Source organism: Rhinolophus sinicus, chromosome 1, assembly GCF_057876585.1.
Source record: "Rhinolophus sinicus isolate RSI-liver-muscle chromosome 1, RSI-T2T, whole genome shotgun sequence".
Lineage (NCBI taxonomy): Eukaryota > Metazoa > Chordata > Mammalia > Chiroptera > Rhinolophidae > Rhinolophus > Rhinolophus sinicus.
This window is the reverse complement of record NC_142501.1, coordinates 84,682,120-84,707,196: the sequence shown is the minus strand read 5'-3', so window position 1 is coordinate 84,707,196 and position 25,077 is coordinate 84,682,120. Positions and strand designations below refer to the sequence as shown.

Here is a 25,077-nt window from a genome sequence, read left to right as displayed (position 1 = left end):
TCTTGCTAGCTCAGCCACCATCTTCCTGCTAGCCTCCCATTTTGCTGCTAGCGTAGCCACAGCAGTTATATTAGTGGCCAATGGCTCTGGTTATAGCTGACGGCCAAGTAGCCACAGCTGATGGCCATACAATCACAGTTGATGGCCATTTACTACCTGAACCAGCACCTTTCCACATGAGGCCGAGAGCCTGGAAATTGCATTCCTGGCTCTGTCCCCACAGGTGGTGATTCCAACATTCACAACTTCTACCACTGCCTGAGCATGTGCATTGAGCCAGGAGCTCCCTAGGTGTTTTATGTAAACTATCTCATTTCATTCTTACAATGATCACATGTGGTTGCTAGCATTTTCTCCATTTAATCACTGTTATAAATAAGTAAGCATCCCTTGTAAGCCCTTGTGCACAGTTTGAATTAAAATAGCCACTTAATTTTAATTCATAAAAATAATTTTGTACGTATAGTTTAGGTTATATATATTTGTTATGCTCATAATCATTATTTATGAGAGTTGGATATTGGCCTTTAATGTGGTATGTAAAGTAATTTGTAGTGAAGTATGGATAAGAATGCCTGTTGTCGTTCAATTCTGGTTATCTGACAATGTTCCAAGATTATTTGGTGAAACGTCATTTGGGTAATCGTGGGCAAAAGCTCACTGATTGTAGACCACATGCAGCCAGAAAAAAAGTAGTAGGAGTGAATGGTTAAGAATGAAGATCCTGGTCTCAAAACCCAGGTGGTTTAAATCCCAGCTCTGTCACCTAATAATCCTCTCACAATGAGCAAATTACTTAAACTCATTCTGTCGCAATCCCCTTATTTTTAATATGAAAATAATAATTATACTTATCTCGTAGTTTTTTAAGTTAAACTTTTTTTTTTTTTTTTTGAGATAATTGTAGGTTCATTTGTAGTTGTAAGGAATAAAACAGAGAGTTCCCAGGTACTCTTTACTCAGGGTCCTCCAATGAGAAAGTCTTGCAAAACAGTACACTACTACAACCAGGATATTTTTATCAGAATCCCTCATGTTACACTTTCATAGCAACATTCATTCCCTTCTCACATCCACACATCCCTTACTTTCTATGGATCATTAATCTGTTCATTTCTGTAATTTTGCCATTTCAAGAATAATATGTAAATGAAATCACGTTTTTGGATTGACTTTTTTCACTCAACGTAATTCTCTGGAATTGATCTAGTTAGTTAACTATCAATAGTTTGTTCCTTTTCAATGCTTAGTAGTATTCTATAGTATAGTTATACTACAGTTTAGCTATTTGTCCACTGAACGATATCTGCATTGTTTCCAGTCCGGACTATTACAGCTAGAGCTATTATAAGCATTTGTATACAGGTTTTTGTATGAACATGAGTTTTTTCGTTTCTCTGGGATAAGTGCCCAGAATGCAATTTCTATGGCGCTTGCTTATTTATTTATTTTTTTTAAGAAATAGCCAAACTGTTTTCCAGAGTGGCGGTTACATTGCCACCACCAATATATAATTCACTTAGTTTTTTAGCACTCTCACCAGCATTTAGTGTTGTCACTATTTGTTGTTTGTTTAGTTATTCTGATAGGTGTGTAGTAGTATATCATTGTGGTTTTAATTTGCATTTCCCTGGTGGCTAAATGGTGTTGAATATTTTTTTAATGTGCTCTTTTGCTATCTGTATATATTGTTTGGTGAAATGTCTCTTCATATCTTTGCGATTTTCTAATTAAATTGTGTTTTTACTGTTGAATTTTTAGAATTCTTTTTATTTTTTAGATACCAATCCTTTGTCATATATATAGTCTGCAAATATACATATATATGTATATATATATATACATATGTATACAGTCTGCAAATATTTTCTTCAATTCTAGCTCATATTTTTACACTTTTAACAAATGTTTCATAGAACAAAAGTTTTTAATTGTGACGAGGTTCTATTTATTAATTTTCCTGTTAGGAATCATGCTCTGTTCCTAGTCCTAGATCAGGGGTGTCCAAACTGTGGCCCGTGGGCCAACTGTGGCCCGCAATCCGTTTTTACTGTGGCTCGCAATCCATTTTTAATTAGCCCGCAGCAAATTCCAAAAATATATTTAGTTTACTTAAATAAACCAGTTGAGGCAATATGTACTTCACCTCGAGTGAGTGGCCCGGCTGTTTGTGTATTTTACCGCATATGGCCCTTGGTAAAAAAACGTTGAAAAAAGTTTGGACAACCCTGTTCTAGATTGTAAAGATTTTCCTCTTATTTATAAAAAATTTATAGCTTTACATTTTATACTATTTAAGTTCATAACCCATTTTGAGATTCCCTTTTTTTTTTTTCTTGGAATTTCTTCTTTGATTTAGGGACTATTTATAAATGTGTTGTTTATTTTCAAAGAATTTAGAGATTTTCCTATTTTCTTTCTGTTATTAATTACAATTTGATTGCATTGTTTGGAGGACACTGTAAGACTTGAACTTTTTACATTGTTGAGGATCACAGAGGACAAAACAACCTTGTTGTATATGATAGGTTTATTGGAAGGGGGATAGGAAATACGAGTATGATGAGAAGTTATAATCAATAGAGAAGGAAAAAAATGAGCACAAATATAAATCATCAAATTCTACCTCGGCTTTTCTCATATTTCTCTTTCTACAATATGTTCTCATAATCTGTTCTCACCAAGGATGTATTAGATATGTTCATAAGTCTTTCTCAAGCAGTGTTTTCCTGAATTGTTTTTTCTTGCAAAAACCAAAAAGATTTATTTCCGTTTAAGACCTTTGATGTCAGCTGCAGAAGCTTTCCTTTAAAGGTGAAAGAAATTTTTATTTCGACTTCCATATTTACTTGTTTACAACATCCCAAGAAATTTATTTGGATTTGAAATTGTACAGATTTAGTCTTATGAGAGGTGTTATTTTTTTATTTGTTCCACATTCTGTCTCTACCATTCCTCTCCCAACACCCCTCCCCCCCTTTAGAAAAAGTAAATTAAATTGGCTCAGTTATTTTTGAGTTATGAGACAGGAAAAATATATTTTTTCCTTCTCTTAAAAATTGCTCCAAGCTTTATTTGTCCTGGTTTAACTTAAAAGTAGATTTAAACTTCACACTTGGCAGTATTATAAGAGGAAAGAAAAATATCAAGCCAAATTAAAAAAAAATATCTTATACAATCTAAGGCTTAAAACATGAGTATTTTGCTCTGTTTTTGCTATCCAAATATATTATGCACATTTTCATGTAAAAGTACAGGTGCACAGGAGAATATTGTAGTCTACTTTGATTAAATAAAATCAGTGACTACCTGCTATAGAGAAAGTGTCCAGAAACCAGGGGGGAAAATGGAGATGAGTAAGACTTTGTTCCTGCTACCAAATAGTGTAAAATTGGCATACAGGATTATGATAGTGTAAGGCAGGAGTATAAACAAAATTTTATGAGAGTTTAGAGGAGAAATAGATCCCAGCCAGCCTTAAATTCTATCACAAATCCTGTTCCAAGCAGCCATCATCTACTGTTTGAACCAAAGCAATAATCGCCTGACTCATCACTCAGATTTCACTATTCCCCTTAATCCATTCTGTCCAAGTGCCCCAATTGAGATATATATATATCTCATTAAGGTAATATATATATATATATATATATATATATATATATATATATATATATATATATATATATATATAAAGGTAAATGCGGTTATATCATTCCTTTGCTTAAAACACTGTTTCCCATTGCACCTAGAATGCAGTGCAAATCATTTGCTACACCCCACAAACTCACACATGACCGAACACATGCCACCCTCTCCTTCAGTTCCTTAAATGTGTTAAGCTTTTTCCTGCCTTTGACTCTTTGCCTTTGTTGCTCCCTAAGTTTGAAATATTTTCTCCAAAAACTTGCCTTGACTTAATCCTTTACATAATTCGTGTCACAGATCAAATATGCATATTAAATGCTGAGAACAGTGCCTAGCACATAGTAAGCTTTATTTAAGTGCTCGCTGTACATGATCACGTAATCTCACATAACCCTTATGCCACTTAAAAAAAAAGACATTAATTGGTGGTATCTCCTTAACATTTCATAATACACAACACATGAGGTGTTTTTTTTAAATTATGATTATTATTTGTCTGTTGGTGTATTATCTGTCTTCTATTACTTGTTTCTAAGCTACTGGAGGTAAAGACTTTGTCAGTTTTGCTTTCAATTGGATTTCCAGGACCTAGAATAGTGTCTGGTATATTGTGGTCATTTAATAAAAGTAACACCACATCAACTTCCTGAAAGAAAAAAGAAAAAAACAAAATAATGAAAGTTAAATGATTTCAGCTTGTTTTAAAATTAGGAGTCTTTTTAAGACAAAGATCTTGTACATGGCACTAAAACTGCATCTAAAACTGTGTTTGTGTTAGGAGTGGGCATGGATGGTAGATATTTATTTTAGGGTTTGGATGATACAGTGATCAATGTGAAGACCAATTAATGCTAACCATGATTTTTTACCAGAATGTCCCACCCCCAACCCTAGCCTACCACTATGATTATATGTTTTTGAGACCTGAATGTTTTGAAAGGTTTTACATTTTAATTCTTTTTTTTCAGCTTCATTGAGGGGATAATAGACAAATAAAAAATGTATATATTTAAGATGTACAACTTGGTGTTTTGATATAAATAGACCTGTGTAATGATTACCACAACCAAACTAATGATCATATCCATTATATCACAGGTACAATTCTTTTAAGTGTTGTAAGTACACTTAAGTACACTTAAGACCTACTTTTTTAGCAAATTTCAAGCATACAACACATTATTATTAACAATATACATGTGTACACATGTACATTTGAGCTCTCAAACATATAACTAAGAGTTTGTGCCCTTTGACCGACATCTCCCCATTTCTCCCACTCACTAGCCCCTCATAACTGCTATTCTACTTTCTGCTTACCTAAATTTAACGTTTATAGATGTGACATATGAGTGATATTATGCAATATTTGTCTTTCAGTGTCTGTCTTATTCACTTAGTATATGACCTCTAAATTCATCTACATTGCCACAAATGCAGAATTATCTTCTTTTTTAAGTCTGTAGAATATTCCAAAAATGGACTGTCAAATGCTTTCTCTGCATCTATTGAGATGATTATATGATTTTTATTTTTCATCTAGTTAATGTGGTGTATCCAGATTATTGATTTGCATATGTTGAACCAGCCTTGTATCCCAAGGATAAATCTCACATGATCACGGTGTGTGACCTTTTTAACATGCTCTTGAATGTGATTTTCTAGTATTTTGTTGAGGATTTTTGCATTCCTTGGAAATTGGCCTGTAATTTTCTTTTCTGGTGGTGTCCTTAATCTGGCTTTGGTATTAAGGTAGTTCAGACATCCTAAAATGAGCTTGGAAAAGTTTCTTCCTCTTTGATTTTTAGAAAAGTTTTAGAGGGATTTAAAATTTGTATTTTAAATGTTTGGCAGAATTCACTGGTGAAGCCACCTGGCTCTGGGATTTTCATTACCTACTCAATCTCATTACTCATTATTGGTCCATTCAGGTTTTCTTTTTCTCCATGATTCAGTCTTGGTACGTTGTATGCTTGTAGAAATGTATCCACTTCTTTTAGGTTAGCCAATTTATTGGTGTGTAATTATTCATAGTAGTCTACTCTGGTCCTTTGTATTTTTGTGGTAAAAGTTGTAATGTTATTTCCATTCTCCATCACTATGAGAAAATAAATTTCTGTGTTTAAAGCTTCCCAGTCTGTGACATTTCTGTTATGGCAGCCTAGCAGACTAATGCAATACCATGAATTCTAATCCAACACCACAGGGTATTTTCTAATTTTCTCCCTACCTACTTATTACTTACTTCTCTGACAGTGAATAACTTGGCTCTCATCATCTCTAGTATATTTATTTATATATTTATTTGATCAGTCCACCTGCCTGGAACCTTCATTTCCACTTCTATCTCCTGTCTTGCACAGATGACCTCCTCCCGCTGCTTGGGCTCTGTCCCCCTGCAGTGACACTTAGTTTCGTGTGGACACCGTCATCCCCTGGCTCTGGTTGTGACTCTCCACTGCACGTGGGGACCCTCCTCACCATGCTCTGAATCTCCTATTCCCTGATACATAGAAGCCTCCTTAAGTCACGTGGGCTCTAACACCTTATCACAGGCCACTGTGACTCTCCCCACCATATGCCCTCCATCGCCAGCTTAGACATCGACCTTGCTCTGCCCCTCCTCTGTCCTTAGCCAGGAATTGTTCTGGAAGGAAACAAAACAGGGTAGGGAAGGGAAAGAATAAAGAGCATTGATACATTCTTCCTTAGAGTCAAGTCAACTGCTTTTTATTAGCACTTACAGGTCCAAACAAACGTCAATATTTTATTCAAAATAAAAAGTAGCCTGCAATTTAGTGATGGAAAGAAAACATTTATGGTTTGATTAACTTAAAATATAGTAATTTAAGGTAGTCTAACAAAATACTGCTAAGTAGATGTTAGTCAGGGGATATAAAATAACATTTAGAGCCTGTGTTTGTCTGATGGTGGCAAGGGTGGGATTCATAGAACCAGATAGTATTTTGGAACAGTAATGCTTTGCCTTGCCTTATTTTCTTGTATGAAACCTTGCCCTTATTCAGTCAGAAATACCCACGTAGTGCAGCGGAGAGGTAGAACTATAGTAGGAATGAAAAGATGAAGAAACAGTTAATACTCTTTACATCTAAAATAGACTTTAGGCTCTTGAGAATCAAAATGGATGGTCTGAGGAAAGAATATAAATGTTACATCATAATAATACCACTGGAAGGTGATGAGAAGGACAGTGTAACCACCTTGTTCCTTATTTCTGGAAGATGGTGACCTGGGCTAGGGAGCTGGGGATTGGAGAATGCAGCAGGGGTAAGGCATGATGTGAAGAGAAGGTCAGAGCAGGGGACTAGATGGAGAGAAACAACATTAACCTCAGTGACGGCTAGACATTGTGGGTGGCTGTGCTAGCAAACTTGGAGGAGGTAAGCCAGTGTCTAGATTTGTGACCACTAAGGGATTAGTGTATTATGCAGCAATGTATAATAAAACAGATTTTCAACTCTATTAAGGGTGACTTATTTGGGCTATTGGGCTCTTCCTGTCTTCTCTCTGGATGTGGGTCTTCTACTGAAAGTCGCCTTTCTCCACTTGGATGCCTCCCTATGCCTTGAGACTTTGTGAAGCTTCTTCAAACTGCCCCATAGATGCTATCTACTATATTTCCAATGGCCAAAGACACTGAAAATATTCCAGAATCAGTGGGTTGTATCATTGATGCAGAGAACACTTGGAGGTATAGAAAGTAAAGCCTGTAGGATCTGCACTTGACTTGAAGTGTATAAAGTTAAATCCTGCCTCTATTGCATACATACGATCTCATATCCAGATAGAAATCAAGGACCTGTTATTTCGACTAGATCTATGATTTTAGACCAGTCACTTTTACCTCCCTGAGTCACAGTTTCCTTAGTTATAAAATGTAGGTAATAATATGTATCATCGAGGGTTATTGTTATAAATAAATAAGATGACCTTTGTAAAAAAAAAAAAAACATGGGCATATAACAGGTTCTTAATAAAGTAATATTTCTATCATAAAAAAAAATTGACAAGTGGTTCATGCTATTTCAAAAATGAGCCTGTTTAAACAGTAATCAATAGCTTGGTACCATGCTTTTTCTACTACTATTTTTAAAACCTTTGTATAGAATTAATTAATTCATTCATTCGTCAGATATTTATTATTACTGTGTGCCAGACACTGTGATAAATACTTAGGACACAGCAGAATTAAGTTAAACAGGATCCAATTGTATGGACCTCACAGTATAACAGGAGAACAGGCATTAAACAATGAATTAGCAACATTTAATTATAATTGTGAGAAGTGTTGCAAAAGAAGTAGACAAGGCTTTCAGTTCTCTACCTCAGGCCCTTGGATCTTTTCTCTTGGAACCTTTAACTTCCTTGTAAGAAGTGTGACTCCCTGGTGTAGAGCATAGATGAAGAGATTTGGAGACCACATAGAAAGACAGAAGGATGCCAGCCAGGTGCCAGGCATTTCAGTAAAGCCGCCATGTAACCTGTAGATCAGACCACACATTAATTGGATACATATTCCCCCCAATCAACATCATGCAGCACCAATTTACACGGTCAAGTCTAATCCAATTCCTGCTCCAAATAGTGAGCTATGATAAATGATGATAGTGGTTGTTTTTCCATTAAGATCTGGGCTAGTGTGTTATGTAACAGAATATAAAAGACAGATTTCCAATTCAATTAAAAATAAGAATTGTGTCCAATTCCTTTTGTTTTAAATCAAGGTCACATGTATAGATAGATGTGATAAGAAACATAAGTATATACAAACAATCAAAAAATTTTACCTGAGTGAGAGGTCTGATTTATTGGGAAGAGCTGAGGAGATACAGTCTGCGTGGGACCAGAGCCACTGTTTTAACTTTGAGATGAGTGGAGCAGCCATGTGAAATGTCATTTCCTATCATTGAATGAGGCCTGCTGTATTTCTGGCAGAGGTCACTTTCAAGTAAACACTGTCAAACAGAAAGTCTGGGAAGCAGGCATGTTTATATAGGGCAGATTTTCTTTCACTGGCTCTGTGCAGTGTTTCAACTCCTGACTTCAGATAACATTTTTGCTGACAGGCCTGAAGAAGAACCATATTGTATCACACACAAAAAAGTGTCAACAGCCTCACTATCCAACATGTAGGCAGTGAAATTCTAATCGTTACGATTTGGTTCACTGGGTTTTCTGTTTATCACCGGGCTCTGTATTCTGACAGTGTGTCTCATTTGTAGGTTACACAGAGAGGGGTCAGCATAGTGACAAAGAAACAAGACATCAGGAGTCAGAAGGACTTAAATGGTGACCTAGCTTTGCCACTTACCAGCTGTGTGACTCTGGAAAAGTTACTACCACTCTCTTACTTATGGTTTTCTCAACTGCAAAATGGGAACAATAGCTGTCTCACAGATGGGAATTAAGTGAATTAATCTGTACGTACATTTTTCTTGAAAGAAAGAAAGGTAACAAGCATTCTCTTTTTCATCATCCCAAAGTTATTTCCCCTTTAGTCTTGCACATACTATGCTAACAGTGCTTTCAGAAAGTCAGTCTAAAATATAATTGCCTACTTTAATAAATAGCAATTTTGTAATAATTTTCCTCTTTCTTCTGAGTGCACGTCTTGATGGCTTTGCTTGCTTTTTAATTGTATGAGTGTCTGCTAAAGTGAGGAAAGAGCATTTTGCTTTGAAAAATAAAGAACCTCAGTTCTTTCAAAGCTATTCAGCAGTAAAAAAATTCATTTACATATTCATTAAGCAGAATAGGAAGAAGCAAATGCTCATGGCTCTTCATTAAGGTACTTTTGAATCAAGCTCACAGAATCACAGGTGGTTTATAGCCATTTTTGCACGAAGGTTTTAATATAGATTTTGGATTCTCAGCAGTGACCAACTTGACAGCATGGGGAAGTATTATTTCACTATTTTTTTTCTAGCAGAAAACTTGGGTTATTTCTCTTTAAGACATATAATATGAACTACGTGGTTTACTGCTAATTTAAAATAAAGTCCTCTGTGTATAAATGTCATAAGACTTAAAAGGTTAAAGTTATATAGTTTATTTTCTAAACTACTCTATTTATGAAATGAGATATTTGGTTGAAAAGTTCACTATATTTGACTGAACTATCAATGATTTTGCCAGTCCTGGGTTAAGACAACTTTTTGAAAAACAGTAATTCAATTATTTGTATATTATTTTTGGTTTTTTTTAAAAGATAAAGTGTCTGGTGATTGATATTAATACCTTTTTATTGTACTCTAGAAATAGAAACATAACTGTTCTATCAAATAATACATTTTATGCCCACTAAAGATAAGGACATATATATAAGTAAATTTTACAAGCAATCAATAACAGAGTGTTCTTAAAAATGAAAGTAATAATTGTGATTGCTGGATTTTATATTCAAATTCATTTGAGAGAGGGGAAAGGATATGTTAATTATAAAACTTTAATATATACTATTTTAATATTGAAGAAAAGAGAACAAAAAGACAAATGTCAAAAATACTCCAGATTTCTGATAAGATTTATAAAATGATCAAATCTGTTTGTAAAAGGCCCTTATTAATATTTGTCTTGTTCAATGATATGTCTAAGGGAATAGGACACTTTGACATTTAATAGTTAAATCATTCTAGGAATATTTATATAAAGAATTTTTCTCATTTTGTCCATTTATTGTGGTGTGCTCATTGAATGCTTATGTTCCTTGTGCAGGAGAGGTTAAGTGGATAGAGTTCTAAAGGTCTGAATTAGAAGTAATCCAGGGGCTAAAGTTGGAACAAAAAGTTACTTGGAACATTAGGAAAAGAGTCATTATCATAAATTAGTTTTTTCTGATCTGGGTATCAAGTTCAATTCCCGTGATGAAACAAATGTTGTTTTTATTTGTTTGTTTTTTTTCCATGTTGCCACATTTTCCTTCCTTCTTATTTCTTTTCAGCTCGAAGAGTGTGTTTTATTTGTGGATAATCTAGTGGTAAAACATTTATACAAAATTGCTTGCAGTGCCCTAGTTATTAAAAGATCTGATAAGCGCCATTTGATAGGGAAGAAAATCATCTCCAAGTAATCTTGGTTTTGCTCAACCTTTCCAATTTCTTTGAACTATATAAAATATTCAAAAGGAGCAAGAAAAACAAAGACGACTATTCATGGCAGATACCACCATACACTTCATATGTCATTTCAACTTAAATCTGTAGACTGATATGGGGATTTTCTTTTAGCCCATATTTCTTCCTGAACATAAAATATTATCACACCAGATTAAGAACAGAGATTAGGCACTTGTCCTAAAACTAATATTTGTATATACATTGCTAAGTATAAATTTGAAATCCATATAATCTCTTTTATGGTTCAAGAAACTGAAAAAAATCAGTTTATGCAAAATATTGTGCTTTACAAAATCCCATAATTTGGTTAACAAAGTGTGATAACCTTAAAAGAAAGCATTTTCTTTTCCTCAGGAAGCATGAATCTATTCACGTAGAAGGCCAGGCATAAATACATTCAGAATTTTAAAAATAAAGTAATTGGCAAAACATACATAGCATAAAGTACTGTCTGATTGAATTGATAATTACTCTGACCCTAATGAGCAGCCCCCAGACTCCTGAGTATTCTGATCAGGTCCAAGTGTATAACCCTGCCTAGAGGTCAAAACTAACTGCGCCCATCACATTCCCACATATAATAGTCAAAACAAGAAATCCTCACCATCTTAGTCCATTTTACCCCACACTCTGATGTACCTCTTCTGATCTGAACTCGATCTCTCAGAAAGAAGGAAAAGAAAGTCCTTCTCTTAAAATCCTACCACGCTGTTCTTTTGAACTCCAAATTGATAATCAGTGAATTTCTTTAAATTGCTAGTCTCTTCGCTGATTGTTCCCTTCACATCTGTGTTTTCTTTTTTAAAACCAAGCTTTCCCCTGAAGAAACTTAAGCTTCTCTTCCAATAGCATCAAAGCTGTTTTTCTTTTCTCTCTCATACCATGGTCCTCAGGGCCAGGAGGGAAAGTGGGCGTCCTTCTTGCCCTGCATGGACAGTTTCCAAACATAACCATCTCTTCCTTCTGCAAACACCTTGCTCGTCAGAAGCATGTGCTATCACATTGTATCACCCCTCCCTCGCCTCACTGCTGTACCCACCCATCTCTTTTCAAACCTCCCATTCACTCAAAATTTTAGTTCTGGATTATTTACTCAGACTCCACAGTATAATTATTTTTTGTTCTCACCAAAACTTTTAATTAGTCGCCATGTGTCTTCACTTCTTTCATTGTCTAGTAGAGACTTTATAGTCATGGTAATACAATAGTAACAATAGTTGTTTATTGAGTACTATCTGAGTGCCAGGCTGTTCCAAGTGTTTTACATGCTTTATATTGAATTTACCACAGTATTCTGGGATATGGTCTAGGATTACTCCCATTTCTCAAATGAGGAAACCCAATGTCAATCATTAAAATCACTGTGTTTTTCAAGTGGTCCTCAATTCCCTTACCTGTCAATTCATTTTCTCAAGCACGCACTCAGGACTGCTAACAAGCCTATTATGTGACTGGCTTGTTTCACTTAGTATAATGTCTTCTTGGTATAATGCCTTAGTATAATGTTGACCCATGTTACAGCATGTGTCAAAATTTCCTTCCTTTTTAAAACTGAGTAATATTCCATCGCTTGTACATTCCACATTTTGTTTATCCACTCATCTGTTGATGGAGACTTGGGCGGACTCCACCTTTGACTATTGTGAGTTCTGTGGCTATAAATATGGGCATACAAATATTTATTCAAGTATCTGTTTTTAATTCTTTTGAGAACATACCTAGAAATGGAATTGCTGGATCATACAGTAATTCTGTTTAATTTTTTGAGGAACCTCTATACCATTTGCCATAGTGACTGCACTATTTTACATATCCACTAGCAATGCACACTCTTAACTTCTCCAGATCCTCGTCAACACTAGTTATTTTGTTCTTTTTTTAAATAATAAACTTTAGGTGCATTTTTTAAAAGAAAAATATATGCCAAGATATATTACATATTAAACAGGAAATCTGAAAAAAACAACAACAACAAAACAAAAACAAATGCTGGGACATCAAAGGTCTTCATCCTCGGTATAAGTATAGGTGAAGACAATAGCCATACAAGGACAGCAAAAGAATGAACCAATCTCAACCTTGACAGAGGGGAGAGAGGGGGACCAACAAAAACAAAAAAACAAGCCAAAGAATTGAACACAAGCCAGTCCTCAAGCAGATTACTAGTCTGATTTTATGCTGCCAGTGTGATTCAAAGATCTCCAACGGAAAATTTAACCTAGAGAGGATTTTGTTGAACGTTGCCTCAGGATGATTCGTAAAAGCTAATGCAACTCTTTTATCCTTCAATTGATGATAAGACACGTTCTCAAATCATTAAATGTGATAAAACCTGTAACTTAGAATTGAAGCAATGATATTTCTATTTTGTAAATCATTCCCATTAATATGTAAATACGTTTAACATCCTTCATCTTAAACAAAATCCAGAACCTCTACTTTTCTCAGTCACAGAACAATTTATGTGATTATTTCTACAGATACTTTCTTAAAAAAATAATAGCTACAAGACTATATCTACCTTCTCCAGTACCATTCACCGTTTTTTCACTTTTGTTTTCTTTTTTTTTAATAATATAAATAATATGTAAGGGCATTATCATTGTAAAAGACACAGACAATACATAGGATACAGTTCAAGTATCTTCCAATACCTCCTTCCCTTCTTGGAGGTTTACCTCCTTCCAGTTCCTTTTCTATACATTTACATGGTATATATATGTATATTTGGGATTTTTTTTATATATAACTGAAATATGCTGGATTTATTGTTTCCAATCTTCTTTTCTTTTTAATTTGTTCACTTAAGACTATGTCTTGCACAACTGTCCACGTCAATGCATTTAAGTCTACCACAGTGTTTTTATTGACTGTCTGGTTCCATAGTATCTCGATAGGTTCTGCAATGTTAACTGAAATAACATATAACAAAACCAATTTCACCACAGACTAATTTATATAAACAAGAGTTAAGTTCCTATAGCATCTCATCAATAGTAAAATGAAATGATGTTAAACAAAATGACAATATTCGAGAACCTGCTGTATTCTGTAACATAGATAAACACTTCCATTACTGACAGAAATTTGTCATTTCTAAATTTTCATGATTTTGATGCTGCAGAATAGATTCTTAGAAGTAGAATTATTGGTTCTGAAGGGTATATACATTTCACATTTGACAAACATAGTAAATAGTACCATACACACACACACAGAGCATTTTATATCTATATGTATATATATATATATATATCTATATGTATATATATATATATCTATATATATATATATATATATATATATATATAGATATATATATATATAGATATAGATATATATATATATATATACACATTTCCATGGCTTATACTTTAAATGACAGTTCAATAGATGACCCATCTCACCACATCACCAATGCTACTTTGTTAGTACCCCAATACTCCAAGTTGCCAACTCCACAAATACTATTCTATCTACCTTTTACTTGACACCTGTGCCACCTTTACTGCAGCTGACCACTCCTTTCTGCTCAAACAAGTAGGGGCTGGATTTTGGTAAGTATGTGGAGTAAATCTAGCAGAAGTTTTCCTCCAGAATTCCCTGTAACCTCACTAGCCAGGACAGAGTTTCATGGCCATCTTAACTTCAAGGGAGTCTGGAAATTGAGTAACCCAGGATTTCCATGTTAATTTAGATTAATCATAATTCATATCCTTCGATAGCTTTACTTAAATGAGTGTTAAATTCTTAACCAAATATAAGTGGAATCATTTTACCAACCAAGGGCTACTAACGAGGTGTCAGTATAATATTAATAGAAGAAAAGTATATAAAACTGCCTCATTGCATAATATTATGCATGAGGTTATAAATGTTACATTGATTTGGTATCAGAAAGCCTGGGTTTGGTCTTAGTTCTATCAGTAGCAATGTGACCTTGAGTATGTCAGTAAGCTTCTGATTTTCTTATCTGTTAAATGAAGCTGATAGTACCCACCTTGAACTCTTCCCAGAGGTGCTGCAAGAATAAAAATGAAATAATGGATGTGGATGTCACTGTCAAATCCTGAAGCATCATATAGATTGGATTTTTTTAATTACATACGTTATGTATTAACTTTCATTTTGTTGGTAGAAAAGACAAGTATGATAAATTAGCCTTTGTAGCACACTCATTCCCTGAGCCCTATCTCCGGCATGTTCCTTGAGTCTGTATTTCCTCTGAAATGAAGAAATTACATTTTAATTTGTCCCCTGGAAACCCTGATGCCACTGTTATCTCCTATTTGTGCCTTTGCCTTCCTCTAAGTAAGACAAAATGAGAAAAAGACAACAGGCATGGACTTTTAACCTCCCATTTGCTTCTCTTTTATTGAGACAGAAAAGCCCCCTGAATTTAAAAAAAAAAAGGTCAATTCTGGGATTACAGAATAAAATAAATGGTCCAAGATTATTCCTGGCACCAGCAACAAGCCAGAGAAGGAGAGACCCAGAAGAATTGAAAAGAGAAGTATTGCAGGCTCCAGCCTGTGTCCTTCATGATAAATGAATAGTGATGCTAGAGAGCCAGGACTTACTGGGAGTCGCCTGAGGAGGTTGCATTTTCAGAAGTGCAGGCTTTCCATACAACCACACTCCCAAATTGTTTTGAGCCTTCTGAGCAAACAACTCTGTGCTTCAGCAGATGTCTACTGATATTACATTGTTTTTGTGTGTGCAGAATATTTCTATTTTCAAAAGTTGCTGGAATACTTTTAAAAGTCACTTTCTTGGTGGGAGTGGAGAAGAGGAAACAGGAGGGGTCTCATTCATTGGTAGAAACCTTGAGAAGTATGCAGAGAAAGTAGGGCAAGCACAGATGGCTTGGTTATTTACTGGGTTCAATGCCTGTCAACAAACACTTAGAGGGAGGTCTGACCAGAGGCCTCGAAACAAATCCTGTCTACTGCAGGATGTTGCAAACGTCTGCTATAAAGCAAATAGATTCCAGGGATGATAGCCCTTTCCCCATGATCACAAGTGAGACTAGACTCAGATGCTGAGGAAAATAAGTAAAGAAATCAAGTTGCATCTAAAGAAAGAATCAGCCTTATTCTAGCTAGTGACTACGCTTCCCACAAATTCAACAGCTCCAAGATACACAGACAAAAATGAGTTTCAGGGCCCCAGTCTTCTAACCTTCCAAGATGGGCATAAGAAGTTATTGATATAACAGGCACGAAAGGGTATATTTCTAACTTAGAGACAGATGGTTACCACATAGGTAAATACCTTTCCCACTGATGATACTCAAACCTACCTACCTCTTGACAATTTCACCCAAGCCCATAGATACTCACTGGGATCCTGACTACTCAGACTCCTGTTGCTCACACCCATATCTTGTATTTTGTGTCCATTATTGAATTGACTCCCCCCTCTCCCATCCCATTTGTCCTGTTCATAAATGAGTCCCATGACTTCGTCATACATATGAACACTGTATATTGGAGAATCCACTTGTCTTCTTTGTAGTCAGCGTCTGCTAAACATGTTGCTAATATCGAAGCATCACCAATCATTTTAACAAGTTCCATGAAGGCAGGGATGAAGCCGAAGCCTGTCTTGTTAGCCACATGATACCCACCTGTAACATATTAAGTGCTCAGTGAATGACTGAGTGAATGAATCAATGAATGAATCATACTGACAGCAGACATGATGTATATCTGATTACCTTTCCAACAGACATATTAGTATTAAGTGATGGATTCAATATAATTTGTACATTACAGACATCAGGGAAATTCATGCTTAAATAGGATTGTATGGCCTAACCTGAGAACACAACCGATCAGTAAAACTTTGTTTCTATGGAGAAATGTGTTCTCAATAATTAGTCTGCAAATGAACTTTTAGAACACAAACCATCTGTATATTGAGGACTGACTGTCTTTAAATGTATTTATTGAGTCATTTGTCCCCCATCTCAAAATGTAGGATGTGTCTTAACATGTTGCTTTGAGCTTTTTCTTTTCTCTTGTATCTTTCTTCCTTTAAAAATGAATCCTCTGAAAGCTTTGGCCATGTGTCAGTGCTGTATTCACAAAGATTACAGATCAGCAGGGCTGCTGTGCAGCAATTCGGAAACCGAGTACATCCTGTGGACTGCAGCACACAGCCCACCATTGTGCAGAAGGCACCGGTGTCCCAGCACAGGCATGTGAAATTTACCAGCTGTCTTGTGTTTGTCATTGGGGATAGGGTGGAGGTGGTTGGCTGTAATCTAGATTCATTTGTGAGTTTTACTTGCAAGTTTACTTTAAAGGATTCATCTAGATTCATCTAGGGGGAGATGTTAAACACATTTTTATTTTCTGTGATCTGTAACAACTTTGTAATAAACACACACACACACACACACACACACACACACACACACACACGCATGGACTGCACAACCTGTATTCTTTATGGTTAATACCTACTTTGTTGTAAGGATTCTATTTACTTCTATATAAACTCTCAGGCCACTCTAAAATAACCTATGGAGGCCATCAGTCTGGTTATTTTTATTCCTAATGTAGGTCTGTTTATAATAAAAAATAAATCATTTTGGAAGGAAGTGGGAGTGGTAACAAAGGAATTAGCAGTAAATCATTTTTTGTGATGACACACAGAGGCTTGTTTTTTGTGTTGTTTTTTTCTAATAGACATTCGTGCAGATGAGTAATGATTGCTAAACTCGTTTACTGTATACTTTCTCCTTATCCTTTCTATAGTCTGTGCTAACTATGACAGAATCAAGGAAATGAAATTTCAAGATGGAAGGAGCCTTGGAAATCATCTACATCAAGCCTCTATTTTACAACAAAGAAAAACTGAGGTACACAGAAAGGATGAACAAATTAGAATAAAATAATGATGGAGTAAACGAGCACAGGGCATTGATTTTCAGTCTAGCACTTACTTTACTGTTTTACGTTAATTTTTCATTACACAGGTATAATATAAAGCCCTTGTCTACACTGAGTTCTGAGACTTGGGACTCTATATTCTTGAAAACCTACAGATGCACAGGAAATATTGCCAGAATTGGATATAATATAATATATAATCAAGATAATATTAATATAATACATAACTAATATAATATAATAAATGTAATATAATATAATATAATATGCCCCTTTTAAGCTTCCCAAAGGGATAGGTAATCCTCTATTAGTGTTCAACCACTTGACACCCAAACATATATACAGAATGAAGGACAAATGCCAAGGTAAGAAGGAAGTGCAAACCCATAACCTAACAGACAAGCCAAGTATTAAACCTACATATACAAATATTAAACCTGTATGCTCTGTATACAATATAATTGTGAAGATATTTATGAAATAAAACTTTCTGGAGACTTCTGGTGTAGTCTAATCCTCAGGTCTTTCCATAGGATGAGCAGGCATCCTGCGGAAGTACAATGTGAAGGACTCCCGCTTCGAGATGTGCAGAGGAACGAATAGGCAAAACCAGTGGTGGTAGAAACAGTGCCCTACACACACATATATCACATATCTATTTTATCTACCAATAAAAGTCATTTAGAATCATAAGCTCCTCTTTTAAAGTATATCTGTTTCTGAGGAACTATTTTCATAGACTGAACATTTCAGTCTTTGGGGTAAATTTTTTTAATCACATAATCTACATTCAATGAGACAAAATAGTCAGTATTCAAAGAAATGCAATAAGCAGGTGTTAATTGTGAAGCCCTGGAGATCCAAGGATGAATAAGACACATTCACTGTCTTTATGAGACACGTGATTTTCTTGTTCCATCTGTAGCATCTGTATTATTATTTACTTCTGCTTTTTCTTTGAATCCAATTTCAATCACCTCATTTTATTTAACTTAGTTTAATCCTAAGCAATCACATCTGTCAAGTCATAAATTTCAAGTTCATAGTTTGTCTTTCTTATCATACATTAAAATGCACATACAACTGTTAACATATAATAGGACATTTATTGGTGCCTCATCTAGAATCATTCATACCACCAGTGTTATACAAATAATGGTTAGGAAAACATGCTCTCAGAAGCACAAGTCTATGAACAAATACTATATTTCCTCTACTCCATAAAACCACTGAAAAAATACAATTGATACAGCAACATTATTTACAAGAGCAAAAAATACATCCCCACATCAATTATACACCTCAAATGTAGGATGTAAATTCAGAAACTATTAAATGAAAAAAATGTGCATTTTAGAATCAGTGAGATAGGGTGATGGAAAAATTCATGGACTGGGTATAGTATTACCATCAAAGAGGAAACTATATTGTTTTAAAAACTAGCATTTCGATTTTACAGAGAAGTAGAGAGAAGGAGGAATAATTTTGAAACATCTAGTGCAGGTACATCCTAGGTGATAGCTTACCCTGGGAACGTTGAAATGGAGAGAGAGATAGAGAGTACTGGGTACAGATAAGAATGTTCCAGAATGTTAGAAAGGTGAAAAGGAAGTTTCATCCAGAACCTTGTAGGCCTGGATCCAAGAGCAAGTAATGAAAGTCATTCAGTGTGTTTCTACTGGCAGTGGTCCTGTAGAGTTGCTAAAGTTTGTCCTATAATTTATTCAACTAGGAATTTTTGGGGCTCCAACTATATTTTCAGATAAAGGAGAAAAGTATTTTTTTCTAAAAAAAATTCTTAAACTTTTTGGTTATTTTGTAGCTGATTTAATTTTTTTTCTAATGGTTAAAATATTTGTGTCAATGTTATCAAAGTTAGGTAGGACAGTTAGGTCTGAATACGGTCCCAGATCATAAAATGTCTAAAGAAAAATAGTCTAGAGATCACCATCATTTTTAAGATTTGTACCTAAATCAAATCCTTGTTTAAATTACCATATTACCCATCTAATAGTAAGTCATTGTTGTTGTTTTTTGTTTCATTTTTGCTTTTGCATTTTAAGACTTTCCATTTAAAATATAATTTAGATGGAAAAACAGAAAAATCCAATGTGTTTTCCCAAGGTGAAGATGCCAGTAGACTTTAAGCTGGAAGACATTAGAAAAATCAAGCAGTTTTAAATTTACTTTTTTAAGTAAAAATTGAACACATCTAAACAAAACAGAAATTCAAAGATCATAGGGGAAAAAACAGATTATTTTAGTCTTAAACCTGAGCCAAGACATTATTATAAGTTCCAAAGTCCAGTACATTTATTTAAATCTTTAATTTATTTTACAGAATTTCAATTTGGAGTCACCCTCACTTCCATTTTGGAAAATACTTAGCAATCATTTTGAAAGGAAAATGTGATATGCTAAAATTCAATAACCATGTGAGTTGTGATATTGAAATATATAACATCATTCTGACTTTCAAAGACTATATGGCCTATTTTCATTCATGTTACTCTGTCTAGTAAAGTGTTGATTGCACAATTCTTGAAGACATTTAAACATTTGCTCATTTGATACTTGCCATAGGTGGCAGCAGTAGGTTGTTGTTTGTTAATCTGGGCGACCTCTCCAGTGCTATAAAGCATATGAAGCCAGCTGGGGTAAAATTTGACTTAGTTGCAAGAAAGCCACCAAAAATATGCAATTAGAATCTCAAAGCATAAATGTGAAATACCAAGTGAAATGTAATCAACTTGAAACCACCTCTTATAAAAATAATTTAGAATAATCTTAACAAATTTAACAAACTATAGAAAGGGAATAATTTAAGAGGTGATTTAATGATGATTATTTTTAGTCATTTTTTTCCTCTGAATCAGAAAGATAATTCTAAGGTTGAAGTCCCCGAATTATAAAAGAAATCATTAAAATAACATTTGGGTTTCAACTATCTTGATATTAAATATAAAAGATCAAGACTGAAGACGTCTTACTTACATTTTCGTCTGCTTTGTTGCAAAGATGTGCTTTTGGTTAGTCTGGTCAATTTGGCCTTCATCTTTATTATGCATCAAAATTGAAGTGTTTTTAGGAAATGCTTAGTTTTGGGAAAATGACATTGACTGTGTACACTTCACAGTCATAAGAAGACCCACCTTCCCTGATATATTCATGCATTTTATTTTGTTAGTTTGTGATCTGTTTTCCTCTTCCTCACTTATGGCATGGAATAACGGATGATATCTCTAACATGTATTTATAATATTGTGGCTGATTTTCACTCATATGTAAAAGGGAAGATAAATGGAGCTAAATAGGGCTTGAAAGCAATAAGACATTGAAAGTATTTAGTCAAAGGAATTTGTATGCAAGGCTGTTTCATTTATCCTCATCAATTTTCAGTGCAAATAAGACTATGCAATCCAGTAACTATATTATGAATATTCATGCTGGATTGTCTGTATTTAGAATCCAAAGAGCTACGAGCATATTTTCACATAATGTCGTGTTAACATATGTTTGTTTATATAATTTTGTTTTTCTTTGAATAAAAATAAATAAGTGAATCTATTATAAGATTGGCAACATAGGAAGAGTAATTGGGCCTTTGCAGAGGGTGTATAGTTCTCAAACCTGGTTTGAAAATCACCCTAAAAGCCATTAGAAATAAGAACTACCACTGTACCCAGTGGGAAATAACTACAGCGCAGCAGGGATTTCTCGTTTCTGCTCCAGCTACCTGTCCCTACTATGTGTAAGAAAGTCCCTAAGTCCTGAGAAAGTGTACAAGGCTTTCTTTTTCTCTTCAGCAAACTGCTTTCAGGTAGTCAGAATCTCACCATCCTATCTTGATTGTTAAATCACAGTGTCAGAGTAGGATTGTCCCAACAGGCTGTACACAGCTATTAGGTAAAGAGGAGCACACACTAATGAAGAACACTGGTGTTTGATAGATTTACAATGTTAATGTATGAACACTCTCCGTATTTCATATTTGAAGAAAAAGGGAATATTTTTTCTTTATATTAACTGTATACATTTTAATTCCATCTAAGAAATTCCTTAACTTAGCTTTATTAAAATGTTCCAAGTTATTAAGATAAAATAACTGTCCAAGGGCATTCATCAGAAAATAATACAGATTATGTATTAGGACACTTGTAAATCAGGTGGGAACAGCTGATATGAGTCAACTGAATGAAAGGAAGTGTTTCATATCTTACTGTCTTCCCTCTGTTTCTTTCCTTATCTTTTTCATTGAATATTTGTTCTGATCTCTCTTCTCCACTTTCAGTTTATCCAAATCTATTATTTTTTTAAAATCTAAACTCTAACTATAAACTAAGCAAATGCAAATAAGCAAAACGCCCAAGTCTCTAGTTTCTCCCCCACACAAAAATTTCAGTCCTCAAAAAGACATGCCCACATTTGTGCATATGTCACATGCACGCGCACACACACACACACACACACACACACACACACACACACACATACACTTTCTATTTTCAAGAGCTGGAACTAACAAGACAGGACAGGGATGCAGAGAAACAACAACAAGGCAGGAAGGAGAGAGAGGTATGAAAAATTTGCCCCAAATGTGTTGAAAGGGGTCTATACTTAGGGAAATGTGTATAGTTTTCCACACAGACTCTTGGAGAGTTGGTTAAATCTTGGGTTGTATGGTGCAAGCCAAGGAGATCTATATTATGGATGGAGAGTCCCCAGTTGCAGAAAAGAGGCATGCATAAGCTTGCCATTGACATAGGGAAGCCACTTACTTCAGTGAATCATGTGGATTAAAAGGTTAATCAAATTGCCTCTCCTAATATCTGGACTGAGTACAAACTCCTGGTGCTCTGTTCAACTCAAGAGAAGAATCATGATGATACTCAGATTAAACTTCCTATTGGCCAAAGACCTGGGAGCTCTGAGCAGTAAAGTGACTCAGATTTATAATAGCATTAAAAAATTAGTGATCAATTAGCAAAATCTTTGTAATATTTTAGACTAAAAACTATAAAATATTTAAAGAAAAATTTAAAAGTAATTAAATTAAAAGATATACTCATGGATGAGCAGAATCAGTATTGTTAAGATGTCAATTCCATCCAAATTGATCTCTAAATCCCAATAAAAATCTAAAAAGCTTTCTATAGAAACTGACAGACTATACTTAAAATGTATATAAAAAACAAACAATCTAGAATAGTCAAAAAATGAAAGGACTAATATTGTTTGATTTTAAGATATACTATAGAAATCAAGACAGCATGGTTTTGGAGAGAGGATAGACATATAGAAGAAAGGAACTAAAGAGAGCGTCCAGAAATAAACCCATACACAAAATTATTAATTAATTTTCAATAAAGATGCCAGGGTAATGGGGATAGAATAATCTTCACAAAAAATGATGCTGGAATAATTGGATATTTATGTGCCCCCAAAAAAGTTCACTTGAAATATATTATAGATGTAGAATCTAATACAATAAAACTTTTAGAAGAAAATGTAAGAGAATTCCTAGTGACACTGAGTTAGGCAAATTTTCTTAGAGCATAAAAATAATAAACTGCCCAAACTTGATAAATTTAACTTCATAAAATTTTTAAAAAGTTCTCACACCTCAGCATGGCTATCATCAATAAATGAACAAGTAAGTGTTGGCAAGGATGTGGAGAAAAGGGAACACTTGTGCACTGTTTGTGGGATAGCAAATTGGTGCAGTCACTATGGAAAACGGTTTGCAGGTTCCTCAAAAAATTGAAAATAGAACTACCCTATGACCCAGCAATTCTACTTCTGGGTATTTACCCAAGAAACTCAAAACACCAATTTCAAAAGATATATGCACCCTTACGTTCATTGCAGCAGTATTTACAATAACCAAGATATGGAAGCAACCTAAGTGTCCATCGATATACAAATGGATAAAGAAGAGGTGGTACATATGTGTAATGGAATATTACTCAGCCATAAAAAACAATGAACTCTTACCATTTGCAACATCATGGATGGACCTAGAGAATATTATGCTAAGTGAAATAAGTCAGAGAAAGACAAATCCCATATGATCTTACTTATATGTGGAATCTAAAGAATAAAATAAATGAACAAACAAAACAAACAGATTCATAGGTGCAGAGAACAAAGTGATGGTTGCCAAAAGGGAGGGGAGTTAGGGAGATGGATAAAAAAGGTAAAGGTATTAAGAAATACAAACTGGTAGTTACAAAATAGTCATGGGGATCTGAAATACAGTATGGGGAATATAGTCAATAATATTGTAAAAGCTATGTATAGGTCAGATGGGTACTAGATTTATCAGGGGGATCACTTCATAAATTATATAAATGCCTACACCTTAAAATTATATAAATGTTATATTTCTTAAATTAATATAAAATAATATTGAATGTCAACTCTAATTTTAAAAATATATAGTCATGGGATATAAAGTAGAACATAAGAAATATAGTCATTGGTATTGTACTATGTACAGTATCAGTGGGTAGTAGACTTGGGGTTATTACTTTGTGAGGGGTGTAAATGTCCACTCACTATGTTTTGTACACCTGAAACTAATAATAATACAAAAAGAAAAGCATGCATTAAGTGAAAAAAATCTTCTGTGTATGATAAAAAACATGAAACTAGAACATACCTACAAGGATTTTTTAAAACTTAACAATAACAAGTTACAAATACACTTACAATGTAACCCAACTCAAGTATTTATCCAAGAGAAATGATATTTCACACCAGTTCTTGTATGCTAATGTTTACAGCAAGCTTCTTTTCATAATAGCCAACACAAGAAGAGACACCAAATTCCATCAACTGGTGAATGGATAAACAAATTGTGGCACATCCATACCGTACCACTCAGTGCTGAAAAAGAACGAATACTAAGCTATTTAAAAAAAAATAATGGATGAATTTTAAAAGCATTATGCTAAACAAAAGAAGTTAAACACAAAAGTTTATATATTATATGTTTCCATGTATATAATGTTTGAGGAATGAAAAAACTACAAAGATAGAGACCAGATTAATGATTGCCAGAGGATGAAGTGAGGAGAGGAGATTAACTGTAAAGGAACTCATGAAACTTTTCAGGGCCAGGGGATATTTCATATTTTTATTTTGGTAGCGGTTGCATAATTATAGACAGTTGTCAAAATTCATCCAACTGAACACTTTAAAAAGATAACTTTTATTATATGTGTAATATATCTTAACAAAACTGATTAATTAAAAATAAAATAAAAATCTTCCCATGTGATTCCATTTCATCCCCAAATACTCTATTACTCCCTAAACTTCACATTGGGACTTCATTGGATTGGTGTTTTTTAGAGCACTAGAAGCAGACCCAATCTGGAGTGCAGTGTAGA

The 25,077-nt window shown here is 34.4% G+C and overlaps 1 long non-coding RNA gene across 6 annotated transcripts in view; it reads right to left on the bottom strand.

Moving 5' to 3' along the window:
- LOC109452884 (uncharacterized) overlaps positions 1-25,077 on the bottom strand; it is a 173,052-nt gene that overhangs the window by 46,406 nt on the left and 101,569 nt on the right. For 2 of the 6 annotated variants that reach the window (XR_012493882.2, XR_012493883.2), the window contains one exon: positions 5,889-8,150. The exons of 2 other annotated variants lie outside the window; for them this stretch is intronic. This is a non-coding gene — a long non-coding RNA (uncharacterized LOC109452884). Of the gene's footprint in view, positions 1-5,888; positions 8,151-25,077 lie in introns of those variants that run through there. 2 more of the 6 variants (XR_012493885.2, XR_012493884.2) reach the window with 2 other exon arrangements.